This window comes from Dreissena polymorpha, chromosome 6 (genome assembly GCF_020536995.1).
Source record: "Dreissena polymorpha isolate Duluth1 chromosome 6, UMN_Dpol_1.0, whole genome shotgun sequence".
Classification (NCBI taxonomy): domain Eukaryota; kingdom Metazoa; phylum Mollusca; class Bivalvia; order Myida; family Dreissenidae; genus Dreissena; species Dreissena polymorpha.
The window spans coordinates 85,703,028-85,728,556 of NC_068360.1; the positions used below are offsets into that span (position 1 = coordinate 85,703,028).

The window sequence follows — 25,529 nt, forward strand, 5'->3', positions numbered from 1 at the left end:
ATTCACCCCCTGGACAACTCACCCCCAGAATTTGATTTCCTTGGACAACTCACCCCCAAAGTCAACTCAACCCCAAGACAATTCACCCCCATATTTTTATGAGATTTTAAAGTCATTTTCATTTGTCATATTTGAACATAAGTTGTGAGCAGATGTTTTGGGTGTTATAATTTTGACTTGGCAGCAAAATTTTGACTTAATAATAATAAACTGTAGTATGTATATGAAAGATGACATTGTGATTTTTGTCAAATGCAATTCAACCAATTTATTTTTCTATAAACTGTGTTACATTATGTTAAATAGAAATAAATAAAGTAATTTCATTCAATTCTTCGAATTTTACATTTTAACAGTAATTAATTTATTCATGATGAAAGGATAATTAATTTAATAAAATACAATGGTTTAAATCAGAAAAATCTTAATTACAGAAAGGAAATTTAATCTGGTAAGAGCGTGCCATTTATGGGTATTACAATCAAGCATTCACACCCCTGATGAGGCTTTATCAAAGTGTCAAAACAGATTAATCAAAGTGTCAAACAGATCAACAAAGACTTCAGTTACACACATTGACAAATAATTATGTTGGGATGCGCAATTCAAATGGTCTATAAACATCTCAGAAGATAAAACAAACAAGTTCATAAATATTAATTATGGCTTTTATTGCAAATGTCTATATAAATTTCACAAATATGATTTTCAATAACATATCTTTTTATACATCTACCAAGAATATTTACATTAGACAAACACAACACATATAACAAGAGTATTTACGAGAAACAATCACAATTAACAGACAAGCACAACAAATAATACAAGGGTACTTGCATGAAACAAACACAACAGATTAACTTACATGTTTTTCAATAACATACCTTTTATACATATACCAAGAATATTTACGTGAGACAAACACAACACGTATGACAAGAGTAATCTAAACATAATGAGAAAATATCTGGGGGTGAATTGTCCATGGAGCAGGGGTGAATTGTCTAGGGGGTGAGTTGTCTCCTGGGGGTGAATTGTCTTGGGGGTGAATTGTCTTATTCCCGTTGAAAGATAATTCATGCAATAATCTTATTTATATGTGTAATACTATGCTTGCATTATGATTATATAAAAAAACTACATATAACCATGTGAAATGTCTAACATGATCCAACTCATAGAAAACCCAACAAAATTAATTGTTGAAAAATGTATTCAATCGGCTGCCGGTCGGGCTGACTCAGATTCTACCTTGGGCTTTAAGCTCTGCAAAAACGGGGTATAATCAATGTGCGTAAATTGTCGTACCAGGTTAGCATGTGCAGTCCGCATAGCCGAGTCAGGGACGACGCTTTCCGCCAGAACAGAATTGTCGCTGAGAAGAGAAGAGACTTTTTTGTAACGAAACATACCATAAAAGCGGAAAGTGTCGTCCCTGATTGACCTGTGCACAAAACGCTCAATCCATAAACGGACTACACATGCTAATATGGGGCGACACTAAGAAACTAAATGACCCGCGTCGCGCAAAAACCGGATCTTATGCCATATGCCACCAGCCTAGCTCCAGCCTAGCCTGCGCACCCGCTAATGACACCATGTATTTGCATTTTGAAGTGTATTAGGTCCTTCCGCGCCCAAGGCTGCGTTATGTAAGGACCCGGAGTGTGTTCATGTGTAATACACGTACACAGCTATCAATACCGATGGCTAATATGTACAATATATCTAGTTATGGCTATTATTTACATTACATGTACTATATACATAGTGTAAATAGTATAATATTTATAAATATGATATACGGTTTTAAAGTTAATCTAATGGCTTCGATCATTATTGACAATACTAATTTAACAAATGGTTTTATTGTGTGGTTTTTATTTGGTTTGTGCTGTATTCTGCACCGAATACGCAGGCAATGAGCGATTTACGCTTAAATATGCTTCTACCGATGACGCTTCTGATGTTGTCCCGAGGCCGAAGGCCGAAGACGGTAGTTCGCAAAGCGAACATTCTGTGTCACCAGGTGGCCATTTTAGAGGGACCGTAGGTCCCGAGAGTATAAGATTCTATAATCCGCACTATCAAAGGCAAACCAGATCGATGGATTTAATCGTTCTAGATCCGGGCCTGTGTCAAGGATATCATTTATTTTCACAGCAACCACCTTCATATTGGATGATGTATTTCCAGGAATGACGACGGTATCGCTTCTCGGCCTTTTGGCTAAGATCAAAGTGTAGTATCTGTTCTTATCAGCTTAATATCTGATACGTTCCCCATTGGGGGACCTCGATATTAAACTGATTTTTGGACACAGATGAGATGTCAGGGGCTTGCTCCGCTCTCGTCACAGGTTGGCCCGGTATTGCAGTACCTCCGGGATCGGCCCACTTAACCAAAACCAATAATAGACCACTGAACGTTACAGGCAGCGCGCCGAGCGTTGAGTCAGGCAGGAACAGCGGTTTCCTCCGGACACGTGGTAATCCGCTTGCGGGCAGCCGATGAGACAAACACGCACCGTTGATTCGCTCGTGTGACCGACCGTTGTAGCAGGTAGGCACTCCTATCGCGTATCGCGTTCGTTCATAAGAAAATCACGTAACGAAATGTCGAGTATTGTGTGAACGTTTTCTGCAGAAAATGTTTGGCAGTACAATGTGACCAAAGCAATAGAGAAATACGTTCTTCCGCGCCCGAGGCTGCGTTAGGTAAGGATCCGGAGTGTGTTCCGGCATTCTTGTGTAATACACTGTTTTAGACTGACGAAAGTTGGAACGAAGTATTATCGCAAATTTGCTGGTTGGTTAAAACTGGAAGATAGTCAATTTCAGCGCGGTCTTGTGCAGTGGGGAAAAAACCCGGGGCGAACCTCACTTGTCCGTTATAGCGCCAACAACCGAGCTCACATACGTACGTACGCCGGAATCTCGGATTGAACCCGCCTTGGTGATGAGCGCGTATACTAAACACTGCGCTAACCAGACAGTCACTGTAAAGTAAAGTAAATGAGTATACTGGCCCTATATGCATGCATTTTTACAATCGGTGCACTACACGAATATAAATGGATATAATTGATGACAACGGCTCAAAACGACTGATTATCTCTCAAAGCAACTGATCACGCCTTATTATGACTGAAAACGCCGCATAATGACTGATCATGCCTCATAATAAATGACAACGCCTCATAACGACTGACCACGTACTATAGCGGCTGACAGCGCCTAATAATGACTGACAACGTGTTATAGCGACTGACAACGCCTAATACTGGTTGACAACGTGTCATAAAGACTGACAGCGCCGAATAATGACTGACAACATTTTATAGCGACTTACAATGTCTAATAATGGCTGACCACGTATTATAGCGACTGACAATGCCTTATAATGACTGACCACGTTTTATAGCGACTGACAACGCATAATAATGGCTGACATCGTGTCATAGCAATTGACAACGCTTAATAATGGCTGAACACGTATTAAAGCGACTGACAACGCCTAATAATGGCTGACCACGTATTATAGCGATTGACAACGCCTAAAAGTGGCTGACAACGTGTCAAAGCGACTTACGATAACGATTGACAACGTGTAAGAGCGACTGAAAACGCCTTATAATGGCTGACAACGATGAATGGTAACGCTTCATAACGACTGCCAACGCTACTAATTGCATTTTGAAATTTATGAGGTCCTTCCGCGCCCGAGGCTGCGTTATGTAAGGCCCCGGAGCGTGTCCCAGCATTCATTCGTAATTCACTGTTTAGAGTGACGAAAGTCGGAACGAATTTTGAAGTATTATCTGAAAGTTATTACTGAAAGATAGTCAATTTTGGCGCGGTCTTGTGCGGTGTGGGCAAAACCCGTTTTTGGGCAAAAACTCACTTGTCCGCTATGGCGAAAAAATTAAATCAATGAAATGTTTATACTGATTAATAATGCATTTATCTTATAAACATGAGAGAGAGTTGCATCCATGGAATTTTGCAGACTGCTTTCTAATACACATGAAGATTTTGTAAATTACATCCCATATCCTTTAAACTGATAATCCTGAGAAAGTAATATCTCTGAAGTAATGCATTCTGCTTCCTGATAAACACAGGGACTTACCTTCCATTATGACATCCCTCAAGCTTTTAGATGATAAACATGTGTTTCATCCTTGAAATGTTTTAGTATAAGTGCTCATGTGTTGTTTACTTTAAGTAATCATTGTGTTACTCTGAAATAACTTTTGTTGCAAAATTAGATGCAAATGTAATTATAATTATGTATGCATCCCTAAACTTTGTCTAGTGCTATGAGATCTGGTTTATCATGTGAGTCGTGTTCTGAGAAAACTGGGCATAATGCATGTGCATAAAAGGTAATCCCAGATTAGACTGTGTAGTCTGCACAGGCTAATCAGGGACGACACTTTCCGCTTTTATGGTATTTTTAGTTTCAAGGAAGTCCCTTCTTACCAAAAATCAAGTTAAGCCGGAAAGTGTCATCCCTGATTAGCCTGTGCGGACTGCACAGGCTAATCTAGGATGACACTTTACGCACATTCATTATGCCCAGTTTTTTCAGAACAAGGCTCATGCATTTGTGACATGGATATGTTTTCAGAGCCCCTATCCTAACAATGTGCAGTACACATACAACAACTGGTCCCCTCCTGCCCAGTCCAATGAGACCTCCAATGGGTAAGTGTGCACAGCTCGTATTCATTCAATAAGTGTGTGGTCGTATGATATATCACATGTATCTTGTTCTGAGAAAATTGGGCATAATGCATTTGCGTAAAGTGTCGTCCCAGCTTAGCCTGTGCAGTCTGCACAGACTTATCAGGGAGGACACTTTCCGCTTAAACTAGATTTTCGGTAAAAAGGGCACAGGCTAATCTGGGACATCACTTTAGGCACATGCATTTTTCCCAATTATCACAGAACATGACACATATAAGCTGCGCTCTGGGAAAAGGTGGCTTAATGCCTGTACATAATTAAAGTGTCATCCCAGAGTAGCATGTGCAGTCTGCACAAGCAAATCAGGTACGACACTTTCGTCCAAGACTGGATTTTTTTTGTTAAGAGACTTCCTTTAAACAAAAATTTCATGAATATAAGCCGGAAATGTTTTCCCGGATTAGCCTGCCCAGACTGCACAGGCTAATCTGGGACGACACCTTACAGGCTTACACACATGCATTAAGCCCTGTTTTTGTAGTTTGCAGCTCATATCAGTTTTAATAGCTTAATAACGTTACCTGCTATCTAGATAGCTTACTTATCCGAAAGGATCGTATTTTATCCGGAAGCTTTCTGTCCGAATCCCATACTTGTCATAAACCCGTCTAGGTCAGAACGGTCACATGGTGCAGTGTAACCAAAAACGGGATATTACCCAGAAACCATCACTCTTATTCCGGATAGCGATATACAAGGCCGACATTTTTGTTGTTTACTTAATTGTTGCTCTGTTTCGCTGGATTCTTCTGTTTTACAGAACTAGAGAAGTTTTGAATTGTGTTAAAATATTCTCCGTATATATTATCCGATATTTCTATACCGTTTTGTGATTTTGTTTGTTTGTTTAAGGCAAATGCCTCAAACACGTGGTTCGTGTGGCCACATTAGAGCAGCTGGGACAACCGTGACAGCTGCCTTTCGTGTGCCAAATGCAACCAGGACAACTGCTGCCCTTTCTGTCGGAATTGGTCAGAAGAAACCTGGGCCATCAAGCGTAGACCATTCAAGAGCCGGAAACGCAACATGCGTGGCTCAGGTCAAAGTCGGGAAAGTTCGGTTAGCCGTGACTTTTCCCCACACGACCTCGACCACATGCCATCAGGAGATGCCATGCATCGGTCCTTGCCCGGTGACGACACCTGTCAAAATTTGACCGGTCCGTTCATCGGGAACGACCAGTTGACCAGTCCGGAGACTTCACCGGTCACCGGTCAACATTGACCGGTCCGGCCACCGGTCATGCTATGACCGGTGTCGTCACCGGTCAACCGGTCACCGGTCACCGGTCAACCGGTCACCGGTCAACCGGTCACCGGTCACTGACCGGTCCGGTCACCGGTCATGCTATGACCGGTCCGGTCACCGGTCAACCGGTCACCGGTCATTGACCGGTCCGGTCACCGGTCAACCGGTCACCGGTCATTGACCGGTCCGGTCACCAGTCATGCTATGACCGGTCCGGTCACCGGTCACCGGTCACCGGTCAACCGGTCACCAGTCACCGGTCACCGGTCATTGACCGGTCACCGGTCACCGGGAACCAGTCTGTGCCACAGACCGTTCCGGTCACCGTAGATGTTGACACTACCTTGTCAGTACTCCACAAAGGTAGACGCAGTCGCGTTTGTACTGTGAGTCACAGACGTAAACGCGCAGTGTCTGATGTTTCCGGCTACTCCTCCACCTCGGGCTCGTCGTCGTATGACTCATCGTCTACTTTTACTAGCCCTCATCATTATCGGAGTGGACGTCGTTTACGCTCACCGAGTGTTTCTCGGCGTAGATGTCCTCGTAAAGAGCGATCACGCCAGCGCTCTGGGAGACGTTCGTTCAGGAAACATCATTCCCAGCGCCGCTGAACAGGGTTTCGGCATCGCAGGGATAAGGGACATAGACCTTCCTCTATTAGGCGCTCTCGGACTCCTAGGTCCCCTAGGCGATCCTTCTCAGAGGAATCTAGTGACACCCTTCCACGTGTGTCGGCCTCTATTTTTGCCTCAACACACACTTCAGCCGTTCCTACAACCACTGAGCATAATTTGTATTCAAACACTAGTTCGCATACATCAGGCTACAGGTACAGTGTTTAACCTAACCACTTCGGCTGCGTTTTCAGCCCCACGGGTCTCTTCCACATTGCATAGAAGTATACCCCGGGCTGCCGCTACACCATCAAATCCCAATACTTTGTGGATCCAACAGTCGCCGGGAATCTTTGTCCCTTTTTCGACTGATCCTTTACCAGCGACCGCTGGTATTCAAAGTGAGTCTGCTGACTTGATCTCTGATAGACCTAACTCACCAGCTATATCTTTGATGGTGCCGGAAAACGATCCTCTCATGATAGAAGCGGATGAATTCCTACTTCTGTATCCACCGGTTTCAATCAATCCAATGCTCTCTCAGACGGTTCGATTGAGGCGGGTTCGGAGTCTAATGAGGCCGAACTTTATTATTTGGCCTCTATCAATCAGGTTTACGAACTAATGTTCAATACCTTAGATGAGGACTTCTGCCCCCGCCCTTCCTTGTCTCTTGTCTTCCTTGTCTCTTACAGGTTCTGCGGTTACCGTTACAGAACAGGTAGCCCGCAGACGGGAGCCCGGCACGATAAGTAAGGCGACTTCCCGAGTGGATCTCCGCCTTCCTATTGGCTCTTCCACAATGGCTGTATTCCAGTCACTTGAGCCAGCCAATAAACCTTCGCCATATTCATGGAAAGCCCCTAATGAGCTGACGGAGCCTAAACAAATGTACGGCGGTAAAAGTTATAAGGCCCCGGTACCCGACCCTTCTACCGGTTTGGACCTTTCCAAACTTCCGGTTCCTGATGCTGACATTAGTAAGCTGTCCCTTACAATGCCTTCATCATCCACCCATACAGCAGTCCCTCTTTCCCTGTTGGAAAATTGGGAGCTGAGAGAACGCCGTTCCATAGGTCTGGCTAACCAGCTAGATCTCATGGCAGCCACAGCCTTAGACATGGTTTGGGAGCTTTCTGATTTAATCCCAGAGGAGCGGCGTGCCTTGTTGATACACCTTTCACTCACTACGCAGTGCTTATCACACAATGCTGCGTCGTCTATGTCTGAGATGCTGAGGCTTCGGAGACACCTCATCCTCTCTTCCTTGACCAATAATTTCCTTTTGGAAACAGGCGTTAACTCCCTTCGAACTGTTCCTTTAACAGCAGATTCTCTTTTCGGAGGGAGGATACAGGCACTTACTGTTGATCATGAAGATCAGATATATGCCTCCTTAGCTAGGAACAACTCTGGCCAGCGCCCTGTGGTTTTTAAGCGCCCTGCTTCTAAGCCCCCAGGAGCCCCACCGGCCAAGAACGCTAAAAGGGACAGTTTCCCTACAAAGCGTCCGTCTGCTCCACGTCAGCCCACAAATAGGCCTCCTTTTCAAAACAGAACATCTTCCTATCGGAAGCCGTCTGTAAACCAAAATTGGAGTAAGGGCAAACCCAATGCGGACAAGAAGTCATTTAATCCTTCTTCCGGCAAGGGTGGACCTCCAAAAGGTCAGCCCTGTGAGCCTGCGCCAATTGTATTGGGTAGGAGGCGGAGCGTTATTTTAATCGACAGCTTTAATATGTCACGGGATGCTATTTTCGGCGTATGGCCAATTTTCAGGAAGTACAGTGGACGTCATGGGGTTTTGTAATCGGCGTATGGAAACAATTATCTGGCGTTATATAAGGCCGTACGCCGCTTAGTGCAAGCCCTGTTAAAATTAATTTTTATCTTAAAACTTGTTTGCATTAAATTGAAATCAAATCAATATTTTACAGATACAACTGGTGTTTTTTTTTTAAATTTAATTACGCGTAAAAATAAATGTTTTGATATAACTGAATTATGCATGAAATGCACAATTTCCACGTGAATAACATCGAGGTTTTCATCAAGTCTCCTAAGTAACTGTGCACGATTGTATCCGGACCGATTAGTGTTACAAAGCCACTGAGGTTATCGATTGATATTGAAACATGGTTATTCAGGCATGACGAATTCACAACCGCGCGAATCTTCGCTGATAATAGTCGGCTTAGAAGCTTGGTTAAGAGGCAATTAAGATGTTATCAATAAGGTCGCGCACGGCGGAAAATAGGGTGGCGGCCTTTGAACTGGGCAGCGTGGCGCTGATTTGCTTTGAAAGGGGCAGCGAGGCGCTTCCAAAAAGCGGCGTGGCGCCGCGCCACGCTAAAACGGCCTGGATAAAACACTACCCCTTTCTACCGCCACAACCTCCGATGCCGGAGGTACCAGTCGGGGTCAGACTTATGCACTTCGCAAATCGATGGCTCCAAATAACTTCGGACGCGTGGGTTCATTCCCTTGTCACAAAAGGCCTCACTTTTCAATTCGAAAAAAGGCCCCCACTCTCTCGCGTCCCAATAGATCTGGTATCTCCGCATCCACAACTTCCAGACTTCATTCTCGGACTTCTGGAAAAACAGGCGGTAGAAAGGGTTCACGACCCTTGTTCTCCAGGATTTTACAGTCGCCTTTTCCTTGTTCAAAAGAAAAGCGGCTCCTGGAGACCAGTCATAGACTTAAAAGTGTTCAATACGTTTCTAGTCAAACCTACTTTCAAGATGGAGACTCCTGCCTTCATTCGGCGCTCCATCAAACCCATGCACTGGGGGGTTTCCTTGGACCTGGAAGATGCATTCTTCCATGTTCCTATCCATCCCAACTACCGGAAGTACCTGCGCTTCTCCTTTCGAGGCCAGGTCTACCAGTTTCGGGCGATGCCCTTTGTATTGACCACAGCTCCACGAGTTTTCACCAAACTCATGGCCGCAGTGGGCGCACACCTCCGAATACACGGGGTTCAACTGCTTCAGTATTTCGACGATTGGCTCTTACACCAGCTCGATCGTCAACTGCTTCTGCTACTCCTAGAGTTCTCTTGGAAGGAGCTCCTCTCTTTAGGACTCCTTCTCAATGCAGCCAAGTCAGACCTCATTCCCTCTCAGGATTTCATATTCGTGGAAATGAATTTTCTGACCCACATCAATCGGGTCAGGGTCTCGCGGCAACGTGTATCAGACCTCCTTTTGAAGGTCAAATGGGTGCTGTCCCAATCTCATATCACAGCTCAAGATTTCCTCTCGCTCAACGGTATCCTGAGCTCTGTAGCAATTATATTTTTTGAGTTATGCATACATGCCTTGCACCAATCTCCTCGCAGAGTTGTCGTTCCTTGCTCTCTTATAAAATCTCTGCGATCACAAGAAAGTCCTACCATATTTGATAAGATTTTATTTTTTTGGTTTAAGTGTTATATTATGAAAAGTAGTATATCATTTTCTTTTATATTTTGAAATAGTGTATACATTTAGGTTCCTCGTAAAAACAGTAATTATCTAAATTAAAAAAGTAAAAATTAACAACGGAAAAATTATCATACCACGTGGCTAGGTTATTAACACGTGGTTGGTTATGAAGGCAAATATTTAATCCAGCTATGCTGGTTCAAATCTCTGTGCAGAGGTTGGCCTTGCACTCGACACACCTCCGCATATCAAAAATGTCTGGCATTTTATTTAAGATCTGCATCGATGTTGAAGTTACAATCTGGACAAGATCTTACAGATGCAATTTACTTTATCTTTGGTAGATTGTTTTAGAAAGTTCCGATCAAGCTTATTAACGGTTTATGGTTATTAAATACATTTAAAGGGATCTGTTCACGTTTTGGTAAATTGACAAAATTGAAAAAAGTTGTTTCAGATTCGCAAATTTTCGTTTTATTTATGATATTTGTAAGGAAACAGTATACTGATAATTTACCATGGTCTAATATAGCCATTATATGCATCTTTTGACGATTTTAAAACCTAACAAATATATAGCGTTGCAACGCGAAACGATTGAATAATTTTGAGAGTTTTGTTGTTGTCGTTAAATTTTGTGACACTACCAAGATTGCTTTTATAAGGTATAAAATACGTCACGTATGTAGACTCGGCAGAATAGCCGAGAGGATAAGAGCGTTTTTACTTCTGGACCTCGGCAGGATTCCAGGGGTCACTTGTTCGAAACCTGCTCCAGTTTTTTTCCTTTTTTTAATTTAATTCTTTATTTTTTACTGCAGCTTTTACGATCAAATGTTTACATTTATCAATAGAAAGCATTTAATGAATAACGTCAGAACATGCCGAAATCTGTGAAAAGGCCCCTTTAACAAATGACAACATGCTTTTTATTGTAAAAAAATAAAACAAATGTTTCGGGTAAAGTAAATAATGCCCCTCCCCCTGAAGACTACTGCCAATGATTCGGTCATCATCGGTTATCATCGGGTACCTTCGGTTATCATCGGCTATCATCGGTTATCATCACTCTCCTTGAATCATTAAATATACCCCTTTAAACCATTCGGTATGTGTATAAAAACGAGTCTCTCACAAAATATATACAGGTAATTTAAATGTATATTCAACAAACAATGTGAAATAAATAAACATAAGAAAAACGCACTGAATGATTCTACATGACACTTGATGAACCTTCTGTTAATATGATCCTTGTTCTGGGAAAACGTGGCTTAAAGTGGAGTTGTACGACGCAGATTTCTTCATACACGGACTAATGACGAATAGCGTTCCACTCTACAACATAGAAAATCAGTATGTTAATTAAACAACACATGTGTTGTTGTTCTTTAGTTTTTTAAGTTTAGTTTGTGCTGTTGTTTTTGAAAGCAAACAATAACAATATTATGAATCGTTTTGCTCGAAGTTCGAATCTCTCGAGCTTTTCTTGTCGGTCCCCGCGACTTTGAGCCATCGGGGGTCGACTAAGAAATGCAAGTGGGGTGGCGGGGGAGCAGTGCGCAATACCATACTATTTAGCCGTTGATATTTCTGTTGAACACAATGAAGATAAAAAAACAATGGTGTGTAACATTTTAACTAATGCACCGGGAGACTCAATACGGTCATCGCCCCTTTAAAAGACGTGACATCTGAATAATGATGTATAATGGTAGATACATGTGAACTCCGGTTCCAGAGGCGAACCTGTTTTAGTTTAAGTTCCCACTGTGAAGCCCTATTAGACTGCACGTTGGTCGAACGGCTTATGCCAACGACAAATTGACGAATATGCTTGAGGGTGGACGCAAATCATTCGATCCCCTGGTGCCAGTGTGTAACCACGAGGCAACGAATCGGCTCAAATAATTTAGCCGCGCCTATGAAAACGGGGCTTAATGCAGCCCGCAAGTGCTTATTAGAGACGACACTTTACGCTTTTTTGATATTTTTCGTTCAAATGTAGTGTCTTCTAAGCGAACATGTTAGCAATAGGCGGAACGTGTTGTCCGTGATTAGCCTTTGTGGACTGCATTATTCCCTGTTTTCGCAAAGCGCGGTTTAATACTTTAACTTCGGACTTCACAGGCTAATCTGGGGCGACACTTTACGCATATGCATAAGTCCCGTTTTCCCCAATCGCGGATGATATTGTTCCCGGTACCTCACCTTTATGTATCCAACAGGTTGCACCAAAATTCGTAGTTCGGCAAGAGTTCCTTTCCCTCGGCGTGGCGCCCGAATTTTATCAATGAAACACCGCCAATTATGTAGATGAGCAACAGACAAGCAAATCTGTGGGCGGCAATCACAAAAATATTAGAAATGAACATGGATTATTGATATTTGGATTACCCACGAGTTCAATACAGATATAATCAAATTATGAAACTCCAGAAATATTATCAGGAGGGAGATTATGTTTTCCGATTTTCACACTTGGCCCATAATATTTAGCGAAACATTTAAAGGCAATTTAAAGTTAACCTCACAGCAACACGATTCAGATTCAAAAGCAATACAACGGTAAGAGACTTCAATGTTATGACTATTTAATTACTTAATGGTTTAACATAGATGAAAGCAGCATAATCGCGACTTTCTGAGAAATGAAATGAAAACACAACAAACTAGACAACAACCTCTCGTCTTTATTCTATAGCCGTAAACACAAAGCATCATATAACTAACACTCAGATGATCGTGATCGACGTACAATTCAGGAAGAAACCTTAATGAAGCTGTAAAAAACCAAACAAACATACAGTCACTGTGGCGTAGTGGATATGGTGTCCTCATAGCGATCGGGAGGTCACGGGTTCAATCTCCACTGTGGGGGAGTTCTTTAAATATCCCCGAAAGACACCAAGTAGTGGTTTTAGTCCCAGGAAACGGACTCGAGAGCGTTTCAAGTACGCCTTAAGCTTTCTCTGCAATCAAGCTAAAATAAATAGGTTCAAACTAAACTAAAGGCGATTCTACAAAGCGGTTGTGTATGTCCATCTACGTCTGTCTTTAGCCACATACTATAGTTATATTGTTTATATTTATATATTGATAACTGTAAACATTGCATCTAAACAGCTCCTGTAAAAAACGAGAATACCATTAAAGAAAGACAAAAAACTAACCGTCAACTGGGCTCGAACCACTTACCCCTGGATTAAAAGTCTAACGCTTAGACAAATCGGCCATTCGTGCTTATACGAGTAATTTATTTTATACTTTTTATAGTCAATCCTTGTAGTGTTACAAACTAGAACGACAACAACATTATTCCTTCGTTTTGCGTTGAAACGATGCATGATTTTCAGGTTTTTATATCGTCTAAAGAGGCATATGATGGATATTATTGAGCCTGGTTAAAGTTCAGTATTACTGTTTACTCACAAAAATAATAACTGCAACGAACATTTGCAAATCTGAAACAATTTTCCTTAATTTTGTCAATTTACCAAATCGTGAAACACTAGTTTCCCCGCACGTTGATGACGTCAAAGGTAATCAGTTTAACAGTACCAATACCAAAAACACGATATTTTGTCCAAGTAAATTCCAAACATGAACGTTATAAGATATACTGAAGACATGTTTTAATTTTCAAATATTTACATTTATTTTTGCGTCAATTAATTTCAACTTTTTGTCCATGTTCCTTTCCAAATCTATTTGTTTAACCATACTAAATATAACATCGAAAACATGTTCATTCCTAAATGAATGCATTTGTTAGCAAAACAAGGACAACAATCGCGTTTTCAGTAAAAACAGCATGATTTTTATCGATCTAATAGGCAAGACCGCATTCATAAAATGATGAAAAAAAAACTATATACTGTAAACATTTTTTAAACAATACACTTCAGGTATATAATTTGAAGCGATTATTGTCATTCACTTCCACTAAATGTAATTAACCTGATTAAATTACAATATTTCAACATTTATTTTCTGTTCTCACATTTTTGAAATACTAGGTAACTTGCTATAAGTTTTCTTTGATCCGGTTTTCCGTAAATTACAACACCAAATATAAAGTGTAGCGCTAGCCGGCCGACTTCCTGAGGCCGCCACCGAGCGATATATGCGCGGCCTCTCAATGACGATGTGCCTTCCGAAACCCTTCGAAGGCCAATAGACAAAAAACAATGAAGATTTACTAATTTTTCTCAGGCTGCCTGCCTAATGATTAGAAACTGAACAGTAATTGAGTCGCCTCAAATATTAACAATGCGACGTACAGGGACCTCTTGTTCTAACGGAGCTTCTGTCTTCAATATTTTCCGGCATCGATGAAGCTGTAACTCCACGTCCTGCAAGCCCTCGGTAATCTTCCACCACCGCGCTTTTGACGTCTCTTACCCTCTGAAAAATCTCTACAACAGGCACTCTGCAGCCCGGGCAGTACCGTTTTGATGTAATTACGCAAATGCTCCAGACCTATTACTGTATACTAAACCCTACGAAGACTTCTTATCACTGATAAATGACTTCTCTCTCCAACAAATGGTCAGTTTCCCAACACGACATCGTCCAAATCACCTTTGATATCAAACCCCGACTAAATAGACAGAATCCCCGTACTGAACACTCATTCCGTAAAGCCAACTGGATCATTTTTTCAACAATACATTGTTTCTAGGTCCCCTACCATGTTCACAAATTACCAATCTAAGTCCATCGAAGAGCTATGGACTGAATTTAAGGACCTTCTCCGAGAGGGATCAAACCTCTTTATTTCCTCAAAGATGTTGGGATCAAACCCCTCTCTTCCCCGGATCACCCAAAGTATCCAAAGACAAATAAGAAAAATAAATAAATTGTACCTAAAACAGAGAACTGGCAGTCACAAGGTCAAACAACAGTATAGAAAAACTCAGAAATCAGACAAAAATGAAATAAATCAGGCCCACTCCAGCTTTCTCGAATATGTGCTCGAAACTAAGTCCGCTGATCCAGACAATCCCCATATAGGTCAAAATTTCTCCCGTAAAAAGCTCTTCTCCACCATAAAAAATGCTAAACAGGATACCCAAGGGATTGCCCCTCTACTGGAAAACGATAAACTCAACACTGATAGCAAGGTCAAGCAAACGTCCTCAATCGCCAGTTCCAGTCCGTCTTCACCCCAATGAATCCTCTAAAATAAGGTCAGCTCTGTTTAATGAAGCCCAAACCCTGTTTAGCCACACCCTAAAGCCAAAATACCCCAAAAATGCCTGAAATTTCCATAAGTGTAAGTGGTGTCCAAAAGCTTTTGTCCAACTTGAAGACTGGCAAGGCTTGCGGCCCTGACAATATCAAGCCTATTGTTTTAAAAAATCTTAATGAACAGATTGCCCACTTGGATACCAGAATCTTTCAAAAATCTCTTGACACGGGCATTATCCCCTCCGACTGGATCAAGGCGAACGTCACCCCCCTTTTTAAAAAAAAGCGACAAAAGTAACCCCGCTAACTATAGGCCAATTTCACTGACATGTGTTCTTTGTAAAGTCATGGAACACATTGTCGCCTAAAACATCACCAAACACTTCCAGGTCAACGATATTCTTTTCCATCTTCAGCATGGCTTTAGGTCAAAACGGTCATGCGAGACACAGCTCATAGGACTTGTAAAGGACTTATCCAGGAACCTTATTCATGGTCAACAAACAGATTTAATACTCCTGAATTTCTCGAAAGCGTTCGACAAGGCCAATCACATGAACTTACTCTACAAACTGTACCAACACGGCATCTAAGATAGCACATTACAATGGGTCAAATCTTTCCTTATAGGTCGACGTCAGTCTGTCTTGGTAAATGGTGACAATTCAGACGAGGTACCAGTCATATCAGGCGTCCCTCAGGGCACTGTTCTCGGCCCTCTTGTCTTCTTGCTTTACATAAACGATCTGCCAGAAAACATAGTGTCACAGGTCAAGTTATATGCTGATGACACTGCTGTCTATATCACGGTCAACAATCCCACTGAACAAAACACCTTGCAAGAAAATCTAGATTGGCTACAAAAATGGGAACACTCTTGGGATATGGAATTTTATCCTTCCAAGTGTACGGTTATTAACATCACCAGGTCAAAACACCCCTACAAATCCACTTCCACACTCCACAGCCATACCCTTGAGACAGTTAGTGATGCTAAATACTTGGGTGTTAGCATCACATCTGACCTCAGTTGGAATAAACACATAAACCAGGTTACCGCAACAGCAAGTAAAACACTTAACTTCATCAAACGCACCATTCCCATAACACACTTACGCATTAGAGAATTTGTGTTCAAAACCCTGATCCGCCCACAACTTGAGTATAGTAGCTCAGTGTGGAGCCCACACACACAATACAACATGAACAAGATCGAGATGGTCCAACGCAGGGCCGCTCGATGGGTCACATATGACTACTCATATCACAACAGCGTCACACACATGCTAGAAAAATTAGGGTGGCGTTTCCTTGAGAACAGAAGGTATGACTCCCGGCTACTGATGTTCTACAAAATTGTCCACGGACTGGTTGCTGTACCAATGCCTTCCTACGTCATTCCTCCGACCCGGCTAACTAGACATCTGCACCCTCTTTCATTCAGACAAATTCCCACTACCAGCAACTATTATAAATTGTCCTTCTATCCAGCTACTATCATCCTATGGAACTCAGCCAATATTGTACAGGCACATACCCTTGACCAGTTTAGGCAGGTGGTGACCAAACTAGGCCACAGTTCTAAGCAGTTTGGCTGTTTTCAACCTTTTATCTGTATATTTCTTCTTTTAACTAACACTTTCACCTTTGTTCTATGTCTCAAAAATACATTATGTATTACTTTCTATCTCCTATACACTTCTTTCTTAATTTCCTAGCAGTGACACGCGCCTGCTCGTAATGCTAATTGTTGGCGAGTAGCAGTATATATAGATATATATATATATACTATGCCTTCTTCTTCAGATCGGTAGAAAAAAATTAAAAATAAATAAATAAAGAGGAGAATTATATTACAATAATAAAAATGTTTATCATATTAGATCCGTTATACTATAAAATAGATAAATGATTAGGTATATATTTCGTTAAGTGTAAAATGTGTGACCTATTATAACAAAAATTAGTATTGTTATCAGCATGATTAACTCCAGCATCATAATCATCCCCAACATTAACATAAACATCATTCTCATCATAACCATTATTATCACCACCATCATTATTATCATTATTATAATTATTACCATTTATGAATTTTTGTTGATGGCTTGTTTACTGAATTAAGTGTGATTTTATTGAGCTCTCCGCCCCAGGAGAGGTGTTAGTGGAGGTTCGAGGGTGATACGGGAAATGCCCCGCTTCTAGAGGTTTTTTTAAGTGCCTGGTGTACCAACCGATACACTGCACCCCTTTTTAACGTCCCTCGCGGAAGACATGTTAGTCAGTTAGGTTAGTATTAACAGTATTAGTTAAATCAATTTAAACACACACACTAATAACCATATATATGAGCAGTGAGTGAGGATCTAGCACATTGCAGAGTAGGTATACGGCTTCTTTCCTAAATTAGACTGTTAACTCGTTGCATATATGTCAAATATCATACACTATAAACCACAAAATATAAAGAATATAAGTGAGCATGCGATAGACAAGAGAAAAAACCGCCACCGTTGGTTTTATGTTTGCGTTTGGTTTGGTTTACATTTAAGGGTAAATTAGAATTTCCTAACTTATTCATTTAACACTCCTGTCATATAACGGGCACCATGCAATGTTTACACTACACTACGGGAAAGCATCATCTACACTACAGTAGGGAAAACAACAACAAAAACCGTCACCATTCTTTTTTTGGTCATGATGGGTGGGTCATTTCAACAGAGCCAGACTGCACGGTAGAGATGGTATTTCGCCAGGCGCGCCTTACTAGGCCTGCCGACACGCTCCATCCAAAATGTTTTAAAAGTGTGCATATGGGGAAAATTATTAACTTATCATATTTATTTACAACATTATTTACACCTATATGGGTTGCACTGTGGGTAAATGCGAATTGTCGTCGTTTTAGCATTGTGTCAAACACACGTTTTAATATTGATCATTACACTCGTTTAAATATTTAGTTTTTCACTATTCGCTGAATATTAAGGAACCCTATGCATGATTTTGGTGACTAACAACTTCACTTGTCGACTGATGTAGAAACAAAGCTGTATAAAATGCATGTATCTGATTCGCTATTAACCTGAGCAAATACATTTATGGCGAGGCATGTCTTGAGAATTGCGAGGATTTCTAGCAAGTAACACTTTCTAACCATTTCCTACTACGATTGTTAACATGTGATGTGTATTGTTTGACAACTGTCTACACGTGCTTTAAACAAATCGCATAAACGCTGATCTCTATATGCTTTACGTTCACAGCATACACTTTTATGTTCAGGATGTTGACAGGAAATAAATATATTGTTTCTTAGGCAAGTAATTTCAAATAATAACATACATGCCTATACAATGCGGTTACATATGATCAGTGCCGCACACTCAAAATAATGAGCGGACTACTAGTGTTTAACCATTAAATAAGCTCTAACGATTAGCCTTCCCTGTTCTTTCTAAAATAAATTAAATTGCTACGCCGAAATAATATACTATAATGTCATATTGAACCCTAGAAAAATAAAATACATTTTAAATAACCCCAAAGCTCGGAAAATAGTGGACCATGACAGAACATTTAGATCTGATGATTATGACAGTTAATATTCATTGTGTAAGACAACGGATATCTCCTTTGTTAAATGATTCAATACGTTCAATAAACAAGGTGGACTCAACGAAGGCTGGCGTTCGGTCGATTCCAAACAATTTTAATAAAGAATAATTTTAATGAAATAGTTGATGAATATACACAATTACTAATAATACAATAATGTTATAATCAAATTTGTATGGACTTGTTAACCGATTTTCGCATTTTCAAAAAATAATTTACAAATATATTTTCTAACAAAGATATCATGGTCATACAAACATAAAATAGATATATTAAATTGAATACAACGATCTGCCTACTCCGGGACCGCTGGATCTTACCTCATTAAGACAATTAAAATAAAAATATTTGTTTTTCAGCAACATTTGTATTTATAAAATTCTAAATTAATAACGTTACAAAGACTTATTAAACCGATTTGTATTTATGATTTTTAATAAACGAACCGGTAATTGTACAGGTTTCTTTCGTTTTTTTTCGCTTATTATTTTTCTATAAAAAGGAAGTACGATTTAACGTAACAAGTCCTGTTAATGATGTTAGCGCGTCGTGACTGTTATAGAAGTGGTAGCATTTGCTCTGTGCCCTGTGCACCAAACTACAGAAATTATTCAATTCAATAACACAAACATTATAACCGTGCAAAGGCAATTATTAATCCTGGTGGTACGTTGCATAACGTTTTCTTTATTCAACCAGTTTTGCAAAATGTTAATTTGTGATAATCGAACAAAGAAAGACATGATTTTGAACCATAAATCTACTTTTACCAATATAGTTTATTGCTTATAAATAGGTTGTTGATATCTAATAGTAACAATTTTATTATAGCTTAATATACATACACATAAACAAAATATATTTTTGTTGGATATAAAAAATCGATAGCAAAAATTTGAAATATCACACAATTTTGTCCAATAAAAGGCTGTGTATAATTGTTCAACAACAAAGCAGACATGTTTAATGCAAAGCAAGCTGAGTATAAACAACCACGTGTGTATGGAATCCAATCATAAGACATCAGATTTGTTGGGAGTTTTACGGAGCCTGGCCGCAGTGAATGTGCGTCAACGACATTTAATGTGGAGCGGTCAACATGAAAACAGCTTTTACAAAACTTGTAAACAGAGTCAGAGCTACATAACTTTGCCTGCACAGTCCCCTTATGATAGTTAGTAAGTGTTGCAAGTATGAAAGCAATAGCTTTGATACTTAAGGAATAAAATGGACCCAAACACAAAACTTAACAAAAATTTTCAATTTTCTAAGTATAAAAAGGGCACATAATTCTGTCAAAATGCAAGCCAGAGTTATCTAACTTTTCTTGCCCAGTTCCCTCATGATAGTAAGTAAGCGTACCAAGTTTGAATGCAATAGCATTGATACTTTATGAGAAAAGTGGACCTAAACGCAAAACTTAACCGGACGCCGACGCCAAGGTGGTGACCATTGCTCATTTTTTTTTTCAAAAAATAGATGAGCTAAAAATTAATATATTAACACATATTGCCTCAGTGTTAAATATACAATGTGATATTGTATGAGAACATGCACTTATAATAGTCAGAATACCAAACTTTTAGCACTGTATGGCCAATTTTGGCAATTAAAATATGATGAACTTAAATTGATGCCATACTGGTGAATTTGGTATAACGCATAGAAATAAACAATTATGCAAACCATATTTCTTTAGTGATTACTGAATGAATATAGTATATAGTTTATAGTGTGGAATAATTAAACAAAAATGTGTTTGTCAGAAACATTATGTCCCCTTATGCGCCGCTTTGAATTATTTTTTTTTACCTTTGACGTTGAAGGATGACCTTGACCTTTTACCACTCAAACTGTGCGGCTCAATGAGATACACATGCATGCCAAATATCAAGTTGCTATCTTTAATATTGCAAAAGTATTCATAAAATGAGCGATTTTGGCCATATATATTGTACTTCTGACCTTGAAGGATGACCTTGACCTTTCACCACTCAAAATGTGCAACTCTATGAGATACACATGCATACTAAATGTCAAGTTGCTATCTGGAATATTGAAAAAGTTATTGCAAATGTTAAAGTTTGAGCAAACAGACCAACAGACCAAGAGACAGACAGGGTTAAAACAATATGTCCCCCACTTAAGTGGGTGGGGGACATAAAACGATTCAATGTTCTTGTTACGTTGATAGGTAAAATTATACTTTAACAAGGGAGACGACTTTTATTTAGTATATCACAGTGCTCTCCCTTGAATCGCTCTTCACTCTTTTCCAAAGTTCCAGATAGTAGTTGCTTAATTATATTAACTGAAAAGCTTGACATAAAACAAGGTGTTTCTAATGCTTAAAGTATATTATTATGTTAATAATCTGATATTTTGCATGTCTTAATTAACTATACAGGTTAATGTGCTCATTCATCCAAAGCAATTCTTTTTCTCTATTGCCTGATATGTAAATGATGTTTAATATGAAACAATTTTGTACAAATGAAATCAAACAGTGAATGTATTTGTTTGAAATGGCAACATTTTATGAATAATGTACAAACAAAAACATTAGCTTTGCAGTTGATCTATTTACAAATGACAAAATAAACGTATATACAGTGACACATAAATCTGTGTTACGTTATTCACTTATTACATTAGAAAAGCTGGTCGCAAATGTGTACATACAAATATTTAAAGCATAATGAACTTTTAATGCTAGAATGCAAATGTCAACACAAATGATGAGCATGTCAGTATATGATGCAACAAGAACAATCTACAACCATATCTAGGATCATTATTCATGAAAATACTCACTTTGAAACAAAATTACTAGTGGAGGAATTACTATCATATTTTCAACAATGAAAGCATCCTTTTTTAATAATTAAACAAACTCCATTCAAATTAAGATACACTTCTAAATTTCAATTGCTTTAAATAGTTTTTCCGTTAATGTGTGCATCAATTATCGCAATATTATGCATGTACATTCACACAATTTTTATAACGCGCTTAACTATTGTTAATATTAAACAAAGAATCTGTTGTCAATAAACAAATTGATAATAAACAGAAGGTTAATATAGTTTGAATAAATCAAATTATTATTTAATATTCTGCTATTACATTACTACATGAAATTCTTGATAAAATACTGTCTCAAAAGAGCAAACTGATGAGAAATGTACACAGACAGAATGACAGACATATCAAAATAGAAGCATCACAATTATGAACCGTTCTGATCAATTATTTTACCTAGCACATATTGCTATTTTATAGGTAAACACTGAAAATAAGCATGTCTTGTTTATACAATAAATACGTTAAATATTGTCCAAGGTATCAGCATTATTTAAACAACTTTGTGAAGGCTTAAAATCAATGTTTAAAAAAAACAATTGTAAAAACATTTTGTCTGTCTGTTTACGATAATCAGGATAAAGCTATATAGAGTCAGTTTCCGAATACAGAAAAAATAGCAGTACTTGCATTATTTTGCTCTTGAAATAATACTTTACATTACAGCTAATACTAAGTTTCCCCTTATGATATTGGTTTTTACCAATACATTACAAAATACTTAATCATCAAGTTACTATCAGTATCATTATACCCATATATAATATGAAATGTAGATTTTTCTTCCCATACAATCGGACTGTACACACGAGACAAAGTTGCTGGCAATAGGACATGGCTGGCCTAAACACTTGGCTGGGCGCATGACTTGGATGGCCACAGAACTAAGCGGATCCTAAGACTTGGCTGATCACAGGTCTTGACTGGTCATTTAAATTTGCTTGCCACAGGACTTGACTGGTAACCGGACTTGGCTGGTCACAGGACCTGGCTGATCATAAATCTTTGCTGATCACATGACTTGGCTGGTCACAGGACTTGGCTGATCACAAGACGTGTCTGATCACAGGACTTGGCTGATCACAGGACTTGGCTGTCCACAAGGCCTGTCTGGCCACAGGACTTGGCTGATCACATGACTTGGCTGGGAGCAGGACTTGGCTTATCACATGACTTGGCTGATCACAAGACTTGGCTTATCACATGACTTGTCTGATCACATGACTTGGCTTATCACAGGACTTGTCTGATCACAGGACTTGGCTGGCAACAAGCCGTGTCTGGCCACAGGACTTGGCTGATCACAGGACTTCGCTGGCCAAAAGACGTGTCTGATCACAGGACTTGGCTTATCACAGGACATGGCTGATCACAGGACTTGGCTGGCCAAAAGACGTGTCTGATCACAGGACTTGGCTTATCACATGACTTGTCTGATCACAGGACTTGGCTGGCCACAAGACGTGTCTGGCCACAGGACTTGCTGATCACAGGACTTGGCTTGTCTTATTGTGCTTTGTCATTCCCTCATTTTTGTCAGTGACAGGTGTTTTCCTGCCTTCCCAATATTTTAAGATGAGGAATTCCATCGTAAATGCTCAGGACTGCGAGTCTTTTAAGAAGCCAACGCAGGCACTTATTGACTATCATGCTTAAATTGTATGTATAAATGATCTTCAAAGGCTTGCATGGAGTCAATCTAATGACAAGTGCTGTACCAGGCTGTCTTTTTGATTGGCAGGTTTAATTACATCGATTAGGATCTGAAATAAAGGAAGGTATGTATGTGTTAATTTCAGTTCATTATTCTGATTTTGTTACATAGGAAAGCAATGAAAAAGAACAAAACTGACATATGGTGCTAAAGCTTCTTTGATTTGAATTTAAAGATAGGTGGTCCGAAATATATTCCTTAATTATTAAATATTTACGGCAAAATAATATGAACATGTAATGAAAAAAAAGTTTTTTTATCTCCAATTCCACTAATGCAAAAGGAAGCTGATATAAAATACACAACAGTACACGTCCACATGCTAATAAACATGTTTGGAGAGTTGCATAACAAAATAAGAAATATGTTTTGAGGTTATATATGCCACACAACCTGACAGGCGGACAAACGTTAAGACGGACCAGCGTTTCCTTAAACTGTCTCTGAAAGTAGGTATTTACAAAAAGCCTACACATGTCTCTCAAACTCACAAAGGTTCTATGTGCAGGATGTTCACAGGCAGCAGGTCAGGTAACATGGAGAGGAGAGAATCGAAATACATCGACAGCTGCTGGCTTGAAAGCTGTGACTGTAACTGCATCCAGAAGAAACTTAACGCCTTGATATTCGGGTTGTCTGGAAAAAGTAGATTGTGTGTCAAACTTGACAGATAATTGTGCAAATATGTCAAGCATTTTTTGCATTATAGAAATTGTCTTTGTCAACCATAAGCTTCCATATTGCTTAGCCAACATAAAAAGATTTGAACAGAACCAATTTTGTGGCAACAACGTTTCATAGATGGAAAGCTTTTGAAAATAATATAGACATGCAATGCAATCATTTTAAATCAACAGAAAATATGTGTTGAGTTAATTTCAGTATATTATTAAACTTTATTTCACAGGTGGTTATAGAGAAACAAATATGTTCACCAGGTGCATAGCAATGGGGGAAAGGGATTTTCTCTTAATCCCCTAGTGTAATAAATATCCTAATATTTCATCACTTTACATTGGCAATACTTAAAAATAAATGAAAATAGCTCAGATATCATGTCTTTGCGTAATACTGTATTAATGTGGGACCTTAGTCAAGTGGTGGGATGCTGGTCTAGGAATCGAAAGGTCCCAAGGTAGAATTCTGCTCAGACCACAGAATTGTGCATATCAAACAATTAATCCCATTCTTGTTCTATCGGGTACCTGTGAGAAAAATAGGCAAATCTGCTGTGGTTGCATACTGTGCAGAATGTAAACGGACGACTTATATCCCAGTGATCTGGTGCCACAGTATACGTTTTGTAATGGTTAGGGGACTTACATTTTGAGATGTAGTGGCTGAGTTGGAGTTGTTAGGATTTTTCTCTGTGAACAGAAAACCAGCTCTTTGAGCATCACTGACATATGTCCCTGTAAACCAAATAATTAATGCATTCTGAAATAGCATCAGTTATATTGGAGGTCAATCAATGTTGTTTGATTAAATAATATGAGAAATACATTATGTTTGAAGACCCTTGATACAAATGAGGTATACAATAAACACTTCACACACACACAGCCTACTATATACTGTTCACTTGATACAATCATTTTTCATCCATATCTAACCAATCTGCATTAAGTTACGTGTAACTCCAAAAGAGTTGGACCGACATAAGGAAGAATGGAAGGACGGAGAGAATTCTACAATTCTATACGACCTCCTCCCCTGCACCCTTTCAAGGCAATACATAATGGCAACGATTATGAATATTTACAATTACGTAATGAATTTTGTTTAAGTAAGCAGCATGGATAGAGTATTACCAATGTATAACACGCACACACTATTGAAATAAAATTTTCAGTAGTAACACACTGCACATTATACACGGTAAATTACAGGACCAATGCACCTTGTAGAAGAGGTTATATCAGCCCACTTGGCTGGAAAGTTTGGAGCCCCAGCTTTAGACTGGCTGCACCTATCCGGGCCCAGCTTACCAGACAGCCTGTTGTTCAGCTGGGTACCGAGCTATGACTGCATGTGATTCTGTAGGAACCGGTCCTTGAAACAAAATTCAGGAACTTAAATAAATATTGAA

At 39.5% G+C, this 25,529-nt stretch overlaps 1 long non-coding RNA gene and 1 other non-coding gene across 2 annotated transcripts; one reads left to right on the plus strand and one right to left on the minus strand.

Annotated features, from left to right (window-relative positions):
* The first annotated feature begins 2,212 nt into the window (after positions 1 to 2,212).
* Positions 2,213 to 2,405, plus strand: LOC127836730 (U2 spliceosomal RNA). Its single transcript, XR_008028909.1, has one exon. It is a non-coding gene; the product is annotated as a U2 spliceosomal RNA (small nuclear RNA).
* A 20,851-nt stretch (positions 2,406 to 23,256) lies between these two features.
* LOC127833313 (uncharacterized) lies at positions 23,257 to 24,072 on the minus strand. Its single transcript, XR_008027338.1, has 2 exons — positions 23,932 to 24,072; positions 23,257 to 23,489 (listed from the first exon to the last, which is right to left on the minus strand). It is a non-coding gene; the product is annotated as an uncharacterized LOC127833313 (long non-coding RNA).
* Between the last annotated feature and the right edge of the window lie 1,457 nt (positions 24,073 to 25,529).